The sequence below is a fragment of the Gopherus flavomarginatus genome, chromosome 2 (genome assembly GCF_025201925.1).
Source record: "Gopherus flavomarginatus isolate rGopFla2 chromosome 2, rGopFla2.mat.asm, whole genome shotgun sequence".
Lineage (NCBI taxonomy): Eukaryota > Metazoa > Chordata > Testudines > Testudinidae > Gopherus > Gopherus flavomarginatus.
This window is the reverse complement of record NC_066618.1, coordinates 14,028,593-14,041,636: the sequence shown is the minus strand read 5'-3', so window position 1 is coordinate 14,041,636 and position 13,044 is coordinate 14,028,593.

Sequence of the window (13,044 nt, the reverse complement as noted above, 5' to 3'; positions counted from 1 at the left end):
TGAGATCCTGACCTTGCTGTGTTTTTACTCCCTGCCTCTCATGAATTAACTTCTGAACTATTGCCTCTCCCCTGAACGGATAGCAGAGTTCAGCCACATTTTGCATGCAGGCTTTTACATCCTGTATCTCAACCATTGTGAACCCCAAGGACGAGTAAATACTTCAGCCTCAACCATAAAACTGACATGTTGCAAAATGAACAAAATGACTTTAGTAACTTACAAGCAAGATAACATCAAGTCTGTAATGAGCTGGAACTGAAAGTCAGCCCGTCCCTTCACTCTGCTTGCTGTAAGTGGAACAGTGGGGGCAGATCACCCCTTTTCATCTAGATTGCTTCATTTCCCTCTAAACTGAGTTCCTTTAAGTCTTGCCTTCTTTTTTTCTGTTTGGATTATGATGGAATCTGTTGTAAGTATTGACAACATTTGGAAGTCCTGAGTCAGGTCCCAAAAAATCATAAGGTTGGCTTAGAAAAATAAACAAACTTTAGGGTTTTATTTTTTAAAACATTTTTTTGCCTTCTAGTTTTTGAACCTTTAGAGTTACACTCCAGTCACATTTTTTTTCCATAATCAAGAAGGCTAGAAACAATTTTTTTAAAAAGTGAAAACTGAGATTCTCAAAGGTTCACAGGATTCCAGGAGCTGGGGCTTTCAGAAAAAATATCAAATATCACAAGACATACAATCACCAGAGATAGTGACACTGAGGCACTCTAAGGATTCTCTATAGAGTCTATGGGACCAGATCCTCAGCTGGTATCAATCAGGATTAATGAAATTCAGTAAAGACAAGTGCAAAGTACAACAATTAGGAAGGAAAAATCAAATACACAAATACAAAATGGGCAATAATTGGTGACACAGCAGTACTGCAGAAGAGGGTCTGTGGGAAACTGAATATGACTCACCCATGTGATGCAGTTGCCAAAAAGACTAATATAATTCTGGGGTATATTAGCAGGAGTTTCATATATTATTCTTGAACAGGAGGTAATTGTCCCACTCTGCTTGGCAGTTGTGAGGCCTGTGCTGGAGTATTCTGTTCAATTTTGGGAGCCACACTTTAAGAAAATTGTGGACAAATTGGAGAGAATCTAGAGGAGACCAACAAAAATCATATAGGGTTTAGAAAATCTGGCCTATAAGGAAAGATTTTTTAAAAACTGTGTATGTTTAGTCTGGAGAAAAAAAGACTGAGGGAAGGATCTGATAAAAAGAGCATAGTGATCAGTTGTTTTCCATGTTGACTGAAGGTAGGACAAGAAGTAATCAGCTTAATTTGCAGTAGGGAGATTTAGGTTAGATATTAGGAAAAACTTTCTAACTATCAGGGTAATTAAGCTCTGGAATAAGCTTCCAAGGGAGGCTGTAGAAGCCTCATCATGGGAGGTTTTTAAGAACAGGCTGGACAAACACCCATCAAGGATGATCTAGGTATACTTGGTCCTACATCAGCATGGGAGCCGGACTAGATGACCTCTTGAAATCCCTTCCTGTCCTACATTTCTGTGATCCACTGAAGTCAGTAAAGCTATGCCAAGGGACATCAGTTGAGGATTATAGCCAATGTTTTGTAAACAAAACAAAACAAAAGCCCTAAAAAAACCCCTGCTATTCAAGGCAGTGAAAGTTGTTTTTGCACTGAAAGTCCCACTGAGCAGAGTCCTTAAGCTGAAGCCTGAACAACTACAAGACAAGGAGAAAATTTCTTTTAGAAGCAGAGGTCAAGTGGAAAGTGTAGTTTAAGGTCTGGTGAAAACATTTTCTTTAACATGTGAAGGTTCCCTGGCTGAGGCATCAACTCACTTCACATATCCCTGAGGTGCCCTAGCCTTGCCAATAGGTGCTCCTTTAGCATGAGACATTACAATTTTGGGTGTGGAGGGATAGCAAAATCTGGCTTTCTGTAGTCAGTCCAATGAACTTTTTTGCACTTAATTCCCTGTAAAAGGGATCTAGAAAAGAGAGAAAGGTTAATGGACACACATCAGCGAAGACAAGATGCACGTTGAGCCCTGATTATCATGTAACCAGACAATTTTGAAGTCCTCTAGTTACTACTAACTTGCTATTGACTAGTCTGAGTATCTGCGATGAACATTTGTACTATACAGAGAGAGGCTGTGCTGTAAAACTCCTACTGAACAGGTTAGCAGTTGCACATGCACAGTAGAAGCCTTTCAGATACATCTAGAGCATAAAGCATTTCCTAGATTCCAAAGGCAGATCAAAGAATCCTCCCCAGGTAAAAGGATGGCTCCATAGTACGGGAAACAGCAGCACTTCCATAATCCTCCCAGAACGTGCTTATCAAGTCTTGATTTGAAGGTTTCATCCGACTTTGATTCCATCACCTGCCTTGGAAGCAAATCCTGGTGCTCAGTTGCTAAAGCGCTTCCAACCAGTTAATCTAAACCTTCCTCCATTCCTAAAGTTGGCCCTTCCAGGTCCGGGCTGGATCCCAGCACTGGCACGACCCATGCCAGACCAGTGCAGTGGTGACTGAAGTTTTATTTAGCCACAGCACTGCCATGAACACCAGTCACTCCCCAGACCGATTTTTTAACGTTAGCTTGCTCTTCCAATGGCTCCTGTCTCTCCATTGGATTGTTTGCGTGCTTCAGGGGTGGATTGTTATAGAAATATTGTGCCAGGCCTTCAGCTGGTATAACATGGTGTAACACCATTGATTTTGATAGAGCTAGCCCTATTTACACCAGCTGAGGATCTAGCCCATCATGTATATGGGTGTGACAATATCTCCTTCTTGCACGGCAACAACGAGGCCGAATTGCCAGCATGTACTCATTCATGTCCACTGGAAGAGGCACTCCAGAGCCTTTATTCTACAGGCTAAAGGTGAGTGTGCCGCTAATACAATTTTTAGGAATGAGTTTTTGAATAGTTGGGGAAAGGGCATGAAACACTGGAAATGCTGTAACAATGGCTTTACGTTCTGCTATACACTGAAGGTTTATATACTAACACATAGACACCTGCTAGCCCACCTATGTGTTAGTATATAAGCCTTCAGTGTAGCTTATGTTATTCTGTGGAGTTGGTGCTTTCGGGAATCAGAGCAAAATGTGCTGGATCAGACTATGGGTGGATCCCAGTAATATAACATGGAGTGAAGCAAGGGGGAGATCTGTAAAGGCAAAAGGGAAAGTCAGGTACCCAGCTCCCAGTGGTTTTCATTTGTGCTTTTGAAAATCTCCCCTCTGCGCAGTATTTTTGCCTGCCAAGGAAAATTGGCACAGAGTTTGCTGTTTGAAAAGAATCTTGTCAAACGGGTGTATTCCAAAATCAAAAAAGGGGCCACATTTTGTTCTCATGTACACCACTGTAACAGCAGGATCTGGATCCAGATTTTCAGATAGCATTTGTAGATAAATGTTTTTGTGTTCTATTGGAAGATTATCATTTCCTGGTTCTTATTAAAGTCATATGCCCCATAAAAGGCTCTTTCATTTGCAGATAATTTGCAAGAAATTATATATACTATTTAAAAATGCTATTTATCACAGCCCCTCCCTGCCCCCAGCACAGAACTTAATTGGCTAAATGTAGTAAGGGTATTTGGTGGATTTTTTATGGGGTTTTTACTTTGATTTTTATCCCATATCCACTTCCACTTCCCAGTTACTACTTCAGACACTAACCACACACGAAGCTAAGTGGAAGAACAAAGATTTGTTAAGAAACAGAACTGTGGATTAAATAGCTATGAGAATAAAGTAACCAATCAGATTTAAGAAACACCTTTACAGATAACAAGATACAGGAAGAATAGGACAACTCAGTTATAAATCACCTTGCTTATGCCTTTACTAGAGTTCTATATTATGAGATCCCAGCCTCTGGTTAGGATTAGGGGTCTGCTAGGAGTCATAGCCTTTGCCTCCTAATACTCTGTAGGTTAGGGCAACTGGTTATTCTGCCTTCAGATTCAGATATTTATCCATCAGCCCAAAAGCCTCTGCCACCCACCTTCACTCCAGGCAAATTCTAGGCCCAGACTGGCTTTACCAGTTGAGAATGCCAAACAAGAAACATATTCTTTGAAGAGAGACCATGTGGTCCAATAAAGAGGCCAACTCACTTCTATTTTAAGCTCTGCAACTGATTCACCAAATGGCTTTGAGCAAATTTTCCTACTCAGCTGTCTAACTTTAGCCACACAAACATTAATATTTTGACTTTTAACTTTCTGTGCCTCACCCTGCACATACAAGATGACCACCAATGGAGCTACCCTGCATTCCTACATTCAAAAGCCCAAAGGAACCACTGAGATATTCAAATGAGAAGTTCAGTTGAGGACAGTCATCTCAGGATTTGAAACCCATGAATTATAAAGAACAATGAGTCAGAATTGTCCTGCATGCCTTGCAAAGAAAGAAAGAAAGAAACCAGAGGATAACAGGGTCCTAAAGGGAAAAGATTGGATTGAGGTCAAAAAGCAGTTTGAAAACATAATTAATTCTAAAACAAGAAATGAGGAGTGAAGTGGAGCAGATGACCAAGTCTGATTAGGATTTTAGGCTAGCTAGAATATGGAATGAACTGCCAGTGTCTAGTGGTCAGAATATAGGACCCCAACTAAATATTCCAGCATTCCTGATCCAGTCTTAGCTTCACTTTAATCTTTGCAATGATCAGCTCCAGACGATGTCACTCCTGGGATTTATGCCAGACAGCATCATCCAGTTATTCCTGGAAGGAATGACAAAAAGCAAAGTGGCAGGAGTGCTCACTAGTGAGGTGGGTAAAGACTGGTAGGCAAAATAGCTGACACATCTGTGAACCTTCAGATAGCCTAAGTTAAAGGTGCTTACTCTGGTCTCTGTCCATTTATCCCCATTCTAGTTGACAGCACGTATTGTTTTGTAGCCTTTCATATCTTCAAAGTGCTGTACAAATACTAAGTCCCTAGATTCATAGATTCTAAGGCCAGAATGTAATAATCAAGTGTGACCTGCATAACATAGACCATAGGACAGGGGTCCCCAACGCGGTGCCCACAGGCACCATGGCACCTGCCGGGGCATCTAAGTGCGCCCACGTTCTGGCCAGCGGACGAGCATCTGCCGAAATGCCGCCGACAAGCTGCGTCATCCAAAGGCATCGCAGCCAAAATGCCGCCGATTTTCGGTGGAGACATCTCTGGATGATACTGCTTGTCAGCAGCATTCGGCGGCAATGCCTATTGACATTGCTGCTTGTCGGCGGAAGTTCGGCAGATGCTCCTCCGCCACCACGGTCCTCCGTGGCTTGTCATCTGGCGCCCGTCTGGGGACCACTGCCATAGGAGTTCCCTGAATCAATTCCTGTTTGAACTAGAGCACATCTTTTAGAAAACCATCCAGCCTTGATTTAAAAATTGCCAGTGATGGAGAATCCACCATCACTCTGAGTAAATTGTCCCAATGGTCATTTAAACTCACTGTTAAAAAAATGGGCTTTATTTCTAGTCTGAATTTATCTAGCTTCAACTTCCAGCCATTGGATCCTGTTATACCTTTGTTTGCTAGACCAAAGACCCCGCTATTACAAAATTTGTGTTCCCCATGTAGGTCCTTACAGACTGTAATCAAGTCACCCCGTAACCTTCTCTTTCCTAAGCTAAATCAGTTGAGGTCCTTGAGTCTCTCATATATTTTCTGATCCTTTAATCTTTGAATCTGAACTATCTCCAATTTATCAGCACCCTTCTTGAATTAAGGACACCAGAATTGGAAACAGTAGTCCAGCAGCAGTCACATCAGTGCCAAATATAGAGGTACTCCATTTTTTTACCAGTCCCCTAGTCTATATCATTTGCAAACTTTATCAGTGATGATTTGATGTTTGCTTCCAAATGATTGATAAAAATATTAAACAGCATAGGGCCAAGAACTAATCCCTGTAGGACCCCACTAGAAACACACCTACTTAATAACGATTCCCCCTTTTCAATTATATTGAGACCTATCAGTTAGCCAGTTTTTAATCCATTTAATGTGTGCTTTGTTGATTTTTTGTCCTTCTAGTTTCTTAATCAAAATGTCATCTGGTAGCAAGTCAAATGCCTTACAGAAGTCTAAGTGTATTATATCAGCACTGTTACCAATCAAACCTGTAATCTCATCAAAAAAGATATCAAATTAGTTCGACAAAATCTATTTTCTATAAACCCATGATTAATGTTGTTTGGCATTAGTTGTATTACCCTCCTTTAAGTCTTTATAAATTGAGTCCCATATCAACCATTCCTTTATTTTGCCCCAGATCTATCAGGCTGACAGGTCTATAATTATCCATGTTGTCCTTACTCTTTTTAAATATTGGCACAACATTAGCTTTCTTCTAGTCCTCTGGAACTGTCCCCCTGTTCCAAAATTTATTAAAAACCTAGCATTAACAGTTCAGAGTGCTCCTTGGCTAATTTTTAAAGCTCTAAGATGCAAGTTAGCTGGACCTGCTAATTTAAAAATGTCTGACTTTTAATAGCTGCTGTTTACCATCCTCCTGAGTTACTGTTGGAATGGAAAGTATTTCATCATAATCATTTGATAAGACTGCATCACCTGGTTTTTTTGCAAATACAGACCAGAAATATTTATTGAATTTTTCTGTATTATTATTGAAAATTCCATTTCTATCTGCTAATGGATCAATACCATTGTTAGGATTCCTTTTGTTCCTAAAATACTTTTAAAAAGCCCTCCTATCTTTCTTTTGCTTGCTGTTTAGATTTCTTATTTTTTTTTTTTTGCTCCTTTTCCTTCCCTTATCAATTTTCTACAGTTCCTAATTATGAATTCACTTCCCTTCTAAGCCAGGTTGTATTTTTTTTAACCAGTCTGCCCTTCTTTCTTGTTCGTGTTTTTTTGGACATCTAGTTTAAATGTTCTTGAAGCGCTCCCAATTATCATTCGCATTTTTCTGTTTAAATTCTGTCCCCTCCCATAATTATTTTAAGCTTTGTGAAACTGGCACTTTTAAATCATTCTTGTTTGGTAATTGGATATATTACTGGTAAATGAAAGGGTAGCCAGAGGTGTTTTTGGAAGACAAGAGAACAGGGCTATAGGTGCTGTAAAGCCATGAACCCATATGAAGGAGCTATAGTAAAGCCTCTCTGAACAGCAGCCAGCCAGGAGTACACTGCCTGCAGCTGCTCGCTCTCTCTCAGCTTGTGGGGAAAGCTTTTGCTCAGATGACTTGGCAATGACTTTTAGATTCTGATGAGGAACTTCAGGATGAGACCAGGACAACTATGGGACAAGGGCTAAAGAGTTTGGGTGTGTTGGCTTGGTTCTGGGGATGGGAATGAAAGAAGGAAGGAAAAATACAACACACTGAAAGGTAGCATAAGAGGGTAACTTTCCTTAAGAAGAGTTTAGGGGCACCTTTCACTTAAGCTCCTCTCAGAAGGATGTGAGTGTTCTAGTTACAGTGTCCTGAGGCAACCAGATGCCTTGCTCAGAACCTTAACTTAGGACTTCATCAAACCTCTATTAAAGCCACTCCAGAGAGTACCTCCAACTCTTCAGCTTCTCCAATGGCATTTTCAATAGCGTTCTTCTCTACATGGAATTCGGGCCCCTGTCAGAGCAGATTCCACAGCGGTGCAGTGACCCTTAGGATGACCTCAAGATAAACTTTCTTTACTACAGAGCACAAACGATTATCCTATCAATGTTGTCTCATAATCCTCCTGGCAGAAGACAACCTCTGGCACAAATATAGGTACCAAATCCTTTAAAGCTCTATAAAAAAGAACTAGCAATAAGTACAACTACTTTGCTTTTACCAAGCCACCCTAGAAGCAGGGAAAAGCATTACTCTAGAACTTGATAGCAAGAGGAAGGATTTGCTTGTGACAGATGCACTGGAGTGGGATCCAGGAGATCTGGGTTTAGTTCCCAGCTGTTCCACAGACCCTCTGTGTGACTTTGAGCAAGTCACTTCATCTCTTTGGGCCATTTATAAAGTGGGGATAATAATACTTCCTTTTCCCCAGTCTTAGCTGTTTAGATTGTAAGGTCTTTGGGGCAGGAACTGTCTCTTACCCTGTGTGGGTAAGGTGCTTTGCACAACAAGGCCCCACTTTTGATTGCGCCCTCTAGCTGCTACTGCAATACAAATAAATAAGATGGATTGTGAACTTTGCTTTGAATAGGTCACCATGCTCATTGGATCACTTTGCTGGAGGCCTATTTTGCTTCTGAACTTCTTGACCTTTCCTTCAAGGATCTGCATTATGCAAACTTGTTTTATGTTTCCAACATTCCACCTCGTTTCCAACGCTATCAATGGCTCCTTTCTCCTAATGACCCTTCTTTCCTCTCATGAACATTCTCCATTCCTTCATATGCTCCTTGCTCTTGGAATGCCTTCCCCAAGCATATTGGCCAAGTGACCTCTATCACCTCAGACAAATCCTTCTTAAACACATCTGCCATCTCACCCATCAGAAGGGATCTCATTGTCACTTTTGGCCTCTCCCCTTCCCACCTCTTTCACCTGTTTATGACCCTCACATTTGTCATGTTGAATCAAGATTTTACAGTTATCATAGTCCAGAACTAGCTCTTATTAATTTCAGTCACAGCTGGATGAGGCCTTAGGTCTGTGATGGTTTCATTTTGGGGCAGGTAAGTAAGCTCTGCTTCATTTTTGCCAAATATTATGCCTTGAACAGATTTGAGCATCAAGATTTGATGTACCATGTGGAGATACTCTCATTCCATGATACTGTATGCTCTGCACTAGGCTGTTATGATGCAAGTCACGGCTTGTTCAGAGGGGTCAGCAAACTTTGCAGGCCAAGCTCAAACCACTTTGTGATTGCTCACTATGGACTAATAGTTCCTGTGTTATTAAGGCAGTGATATCTTGACCTGTAAGTCAAACATTTGCAAAGGTTTGGCTTGAGGAACCTCTCTCTGGCTCTTTCTCTTCCAATTTTTCTTTTCCAGCCACATAGAGACAATGTTTGAATTTGCAGAGCTTTCTAGTCTTGCTGTGGATCTGAATTATGTCCAATACCTATGTCAAAATAAGCCAGGCAGCTTGAAGCTACTTTTTCATTTGGCATCACTTTCCCTCCTAAGCTGTGCTCACAAGTGGAGACAGTGCATCTGAGGTAAGGATGTTACCCCAAACATCCTCTCTATAAATAGGCCTGGCTGACTTGCTGAGGCTGTTCATACTGCTGTCAGAGCATGGCTAAAATACTAATTCCAGCATGTGCCTGATGTAGAGATCACTGCTGCCACCCCAAACAAAGAGAAATTCATTTTTCTAGGGCTGTCAATTAATCACAGTTAAGTGATTAACTCAAAAGAAATTAACTCAATTAAAAAATTAATTAATTGCACTGTTAAACAATAATAAATACCAGTTTCTATTTATTATAAATATTTTTGAATGCTTTTTTACATTTTCAAATATATTGATTTCAATTACAACAAAGTGTATAGTGCTCCTTTGATATCATTTTTTATTACAAATATCTGCACTGTATAAAAGAAATAGTATTTTTCAATTCACCTAATACGAGGACTGTAGTGCAATCTCTTTATCATGAAAGTGCAACTTACAAATGTAGAATAATTTTTTGAACAGAACTGCACTCAGAACGAAAACAGTGTAAAACTTTAGAACCTACAAGTCCCCACTCAGTCCTACTTTTTGTTCAGACAATTGCTAAGACAAACGAGTTTGTTTACATTTACGGGAGATAATGCTTCCCACTTCTTATTTACAGTGTCATCTAAAAGTGAGAACAGGCATTTGCATGGCACTGTTGTAACCAGCATTGCAAGGTATTTACGTGCAGATATGCTAAACAATTCACATGCCCTGTCATGCTTCAACTTGCAGATTGCATTCTCTTTTGTTTACCTTTTTTACAGTGCAAATAATTGTAATAAAAAATAATAATAAAAAGTGAGCCCTGTACACTTTGTGTTCTGTGTTGCAATTGAAATCAATATATCTGAAAATGTAGAAAAAAATAAAAAATAGTTATAATACATTTAAATTGGTATTTTATTATTGTTTAAAATACTATTAAAACAGCAATGAATCACAATTAATTTTTTTAATCTCGTGATTAATCACAATTAATTTATTTAATCATTTGACAACCCTTCGTTTTTTGCAACACATTTTCCTGCTTTCAAACACTGCAAATGTTGATACCGCCTAGTTTTATTAGGCAGAGTGGAAGAATCCTGCAAAGAATCCTGTGGCACCTTATAGACTAACAGACGTTTGGAGCATGAGCTTTCGTGGGTGAATACCCACTTCATCAGATGCACGTCTGTTAGTCTATAAGATGCCACAGGATTCTTTGCTGCTTTTACAGATCCAGACTAACATGGCTACCCCTCTGATACTGGAAAAATCCTGTTTCTCAAATTGGTGTAAGTATGTTGTGGTGCTACTCATGTGCTTCCATGCTTATCTATATTGAAAAACCACCGTGGGCCATCTCTGATTTAAAAAAAAGAAAAGAAAAGGGTATAACGCACCCCTTCAAAACAAAATGAAATTAAGACCCCTGAATATCTGCAGGAAATACTTGGTGTCACAGAAGTCATAAGTGCAGAAGAACAGGAAGTATACACATAATGAAAGTGAATTTAAATACATAATGAAAGTGATTTTAAACAAGACCTAGTTAGCATGACTTGATACAAGAGAATGAAATTTCATGGGTAAAAGAGATTACAAAGTGATTTATGAAATATTCCTAAACAGTCAAATTTCTCATCCTAGTTTATTATAACTGAACTGAATGGACACTTATAGTAATAATAATATTTAGCTCTTATTTCACTTTTCATTGGAGGATCTCACAGTGCTTTGCAAAGGAGATATCATTATACCCTTTTACAGAAGGGAAGACTGAGACACAAAGAGGTTGAGTGAAATGTTAAGTGAAGTGACATTGCCCAGTACCACACAGCAAGTCAGTGGCAGAGCTTGGAACAGATCTCAGATCGTCTGACCCCCAGACTAGTGCCCGATCCTTTAGACATGAGGTACCTAAACATGAAGTGAGTCTGAAATAGGCACTCTTTTGCTAAACCAGTCCAGTCCATGCTGGGCTTCTTTTGCTTCTCTCAGCTGCCAATAGCACAGGGCTGTATATTTGGGATCAAACATGACTAACCTCAGAAATAACTTTCCCTGTGAGTTCTGAAAGAGTGACTATATGGCCTGATTCATTCATTTACGGTTGACCAACCACTTACTCTGCTCCGGTGTTTCTGCGAAACACGGGGAACCCACAAGGCAGCTGGCCACCATGGGTCTGGAACAAGGCTGGCTCCAGCTTTTTTGCTGCCCTCAGCGGCAAAGGAAAAAAAAAAAGAAGAACCCGATGGAGCTGCTGCTGAAGTGCTGCCAAACTGGAAGAGAGGGACTGAAAGACCTGCCGCTGAATTGCTGCCAAAGACCCACACGTGCCACCCCAATAATGGACGGAGTGCCACCCCTTTCTATTGGCTGCCCCAGGCACCTGCTTCCTTCGCTGGTGCCTGGAGCTGGCCCTGGTCTGGAAACAGCAAGGCAGATGCCACGTTGAAGGTGGTGGGAGAGGGCAGTCCCACATGCAAGCCTTGCTTTGGGTAGGCATAGGTGATCTGTGGGTGGCCCAGCAGTTATATCCATGTATAAATTATGCCCCACAAAATCCTAAACAGGCCTGACTATTACCTTAGAGCACAGATCTAGATTCTATGTCCACTGACCTCTGAACCTCTTTGGTGGCTCTGTGCTTCATTTCACAGCTACTAAAGGTCCTTACTGTCTGCATTCTCTACAGCCACTCTGAGTCTCTGTGCTTCTCAGTTCCCCCTCTGAGCCTCGCTGTGCTCGAGCCTTTGGCTCATCTAGGCCCCTTTCAGCAACCCACAGCCCTCTGTAATCTGCCCAATCACCTACTACTCCACCTGCAGTAGTGCACCTTCTTCCCTGGTCTCTCCATAGCTTCACTCACCTGCGATTTCCTGCAGGACTCATGATACATATTACCAGAGAAGTCTCTCCACATGCCACACCACCACCACTAAGGACTGTTTATCCAGAAGTCGAGAGACAGGACTGTTGATTAAAGTGCTAACAGTAAAACGCTGGATTTCAGCCCTCTCTACACCAAAAACAAATCAGATACAGTAGCAGCTGATTCAGCATTAGCCAGGCAGGACCTCAAACAAGGGCAAAGACTGTATTCAAGCCCTTTAAAAGATAAGGCACACAAAAAGCTCTCAGACATTTTAGGAAGGTGAAGGTATTTGAGACAACCCCCCCTCCCCTATCACTGAGACGCCACTGAAATGATCCAGCTAATGCTATCGTTGGACTTGGCCTGGGAGGTTCTGATGTGCCCGTTTCCCACTCCATGATGTGGCTGTATTGGTCCCTCATATTAGCCACATTACATGACAGGGAAACCTCAGCTCATGTCTGAGTCTATAAAGTTGGTTTCCTTAATACTACATGCATTTCCCAGCAACAACAACAGGCTTCCTCGATTTCCCAGCTCTGAGGGAGTTTTGTTTTGGAGGTTTTATACAGCCCAGAGCGCAGCTTGACCAGGGGGCAAAGCTCTAGTCTCAGAGATGCCACAGCTATCCTAGGTGAAAGAACGCTAAGCAATTCTTTCAAGTGAATAAACAAAGCAAAGGAAGTCATTTGCCACTTGTCTGGCACTAATGCAGGCATCGTTAGCTAACAATTTTCACTAGAGATCTATGCGCATTAATGGGACACTGTTAGGTTAAAAGTAATTACAAATCTGCCTTGTTTAATAATTTGCAGTGATGATAACATGCATACGGGGATCTTTAAAGTTCAATTGACTTTTTCACAATTTATGCTGTTTGCTGACTCTTTGCCTCTCACCTCATTGTACAGTTTCACTTTCAGAGTCTCATGCACTAAGATCCAGTGTTTGGATTGCTAACGCTGGAGAAGACTGTTTATTTAAAGAATTTGGGGGAAGATTTCTATTGGTCTTAGGTTCTCTATATGCTTTCT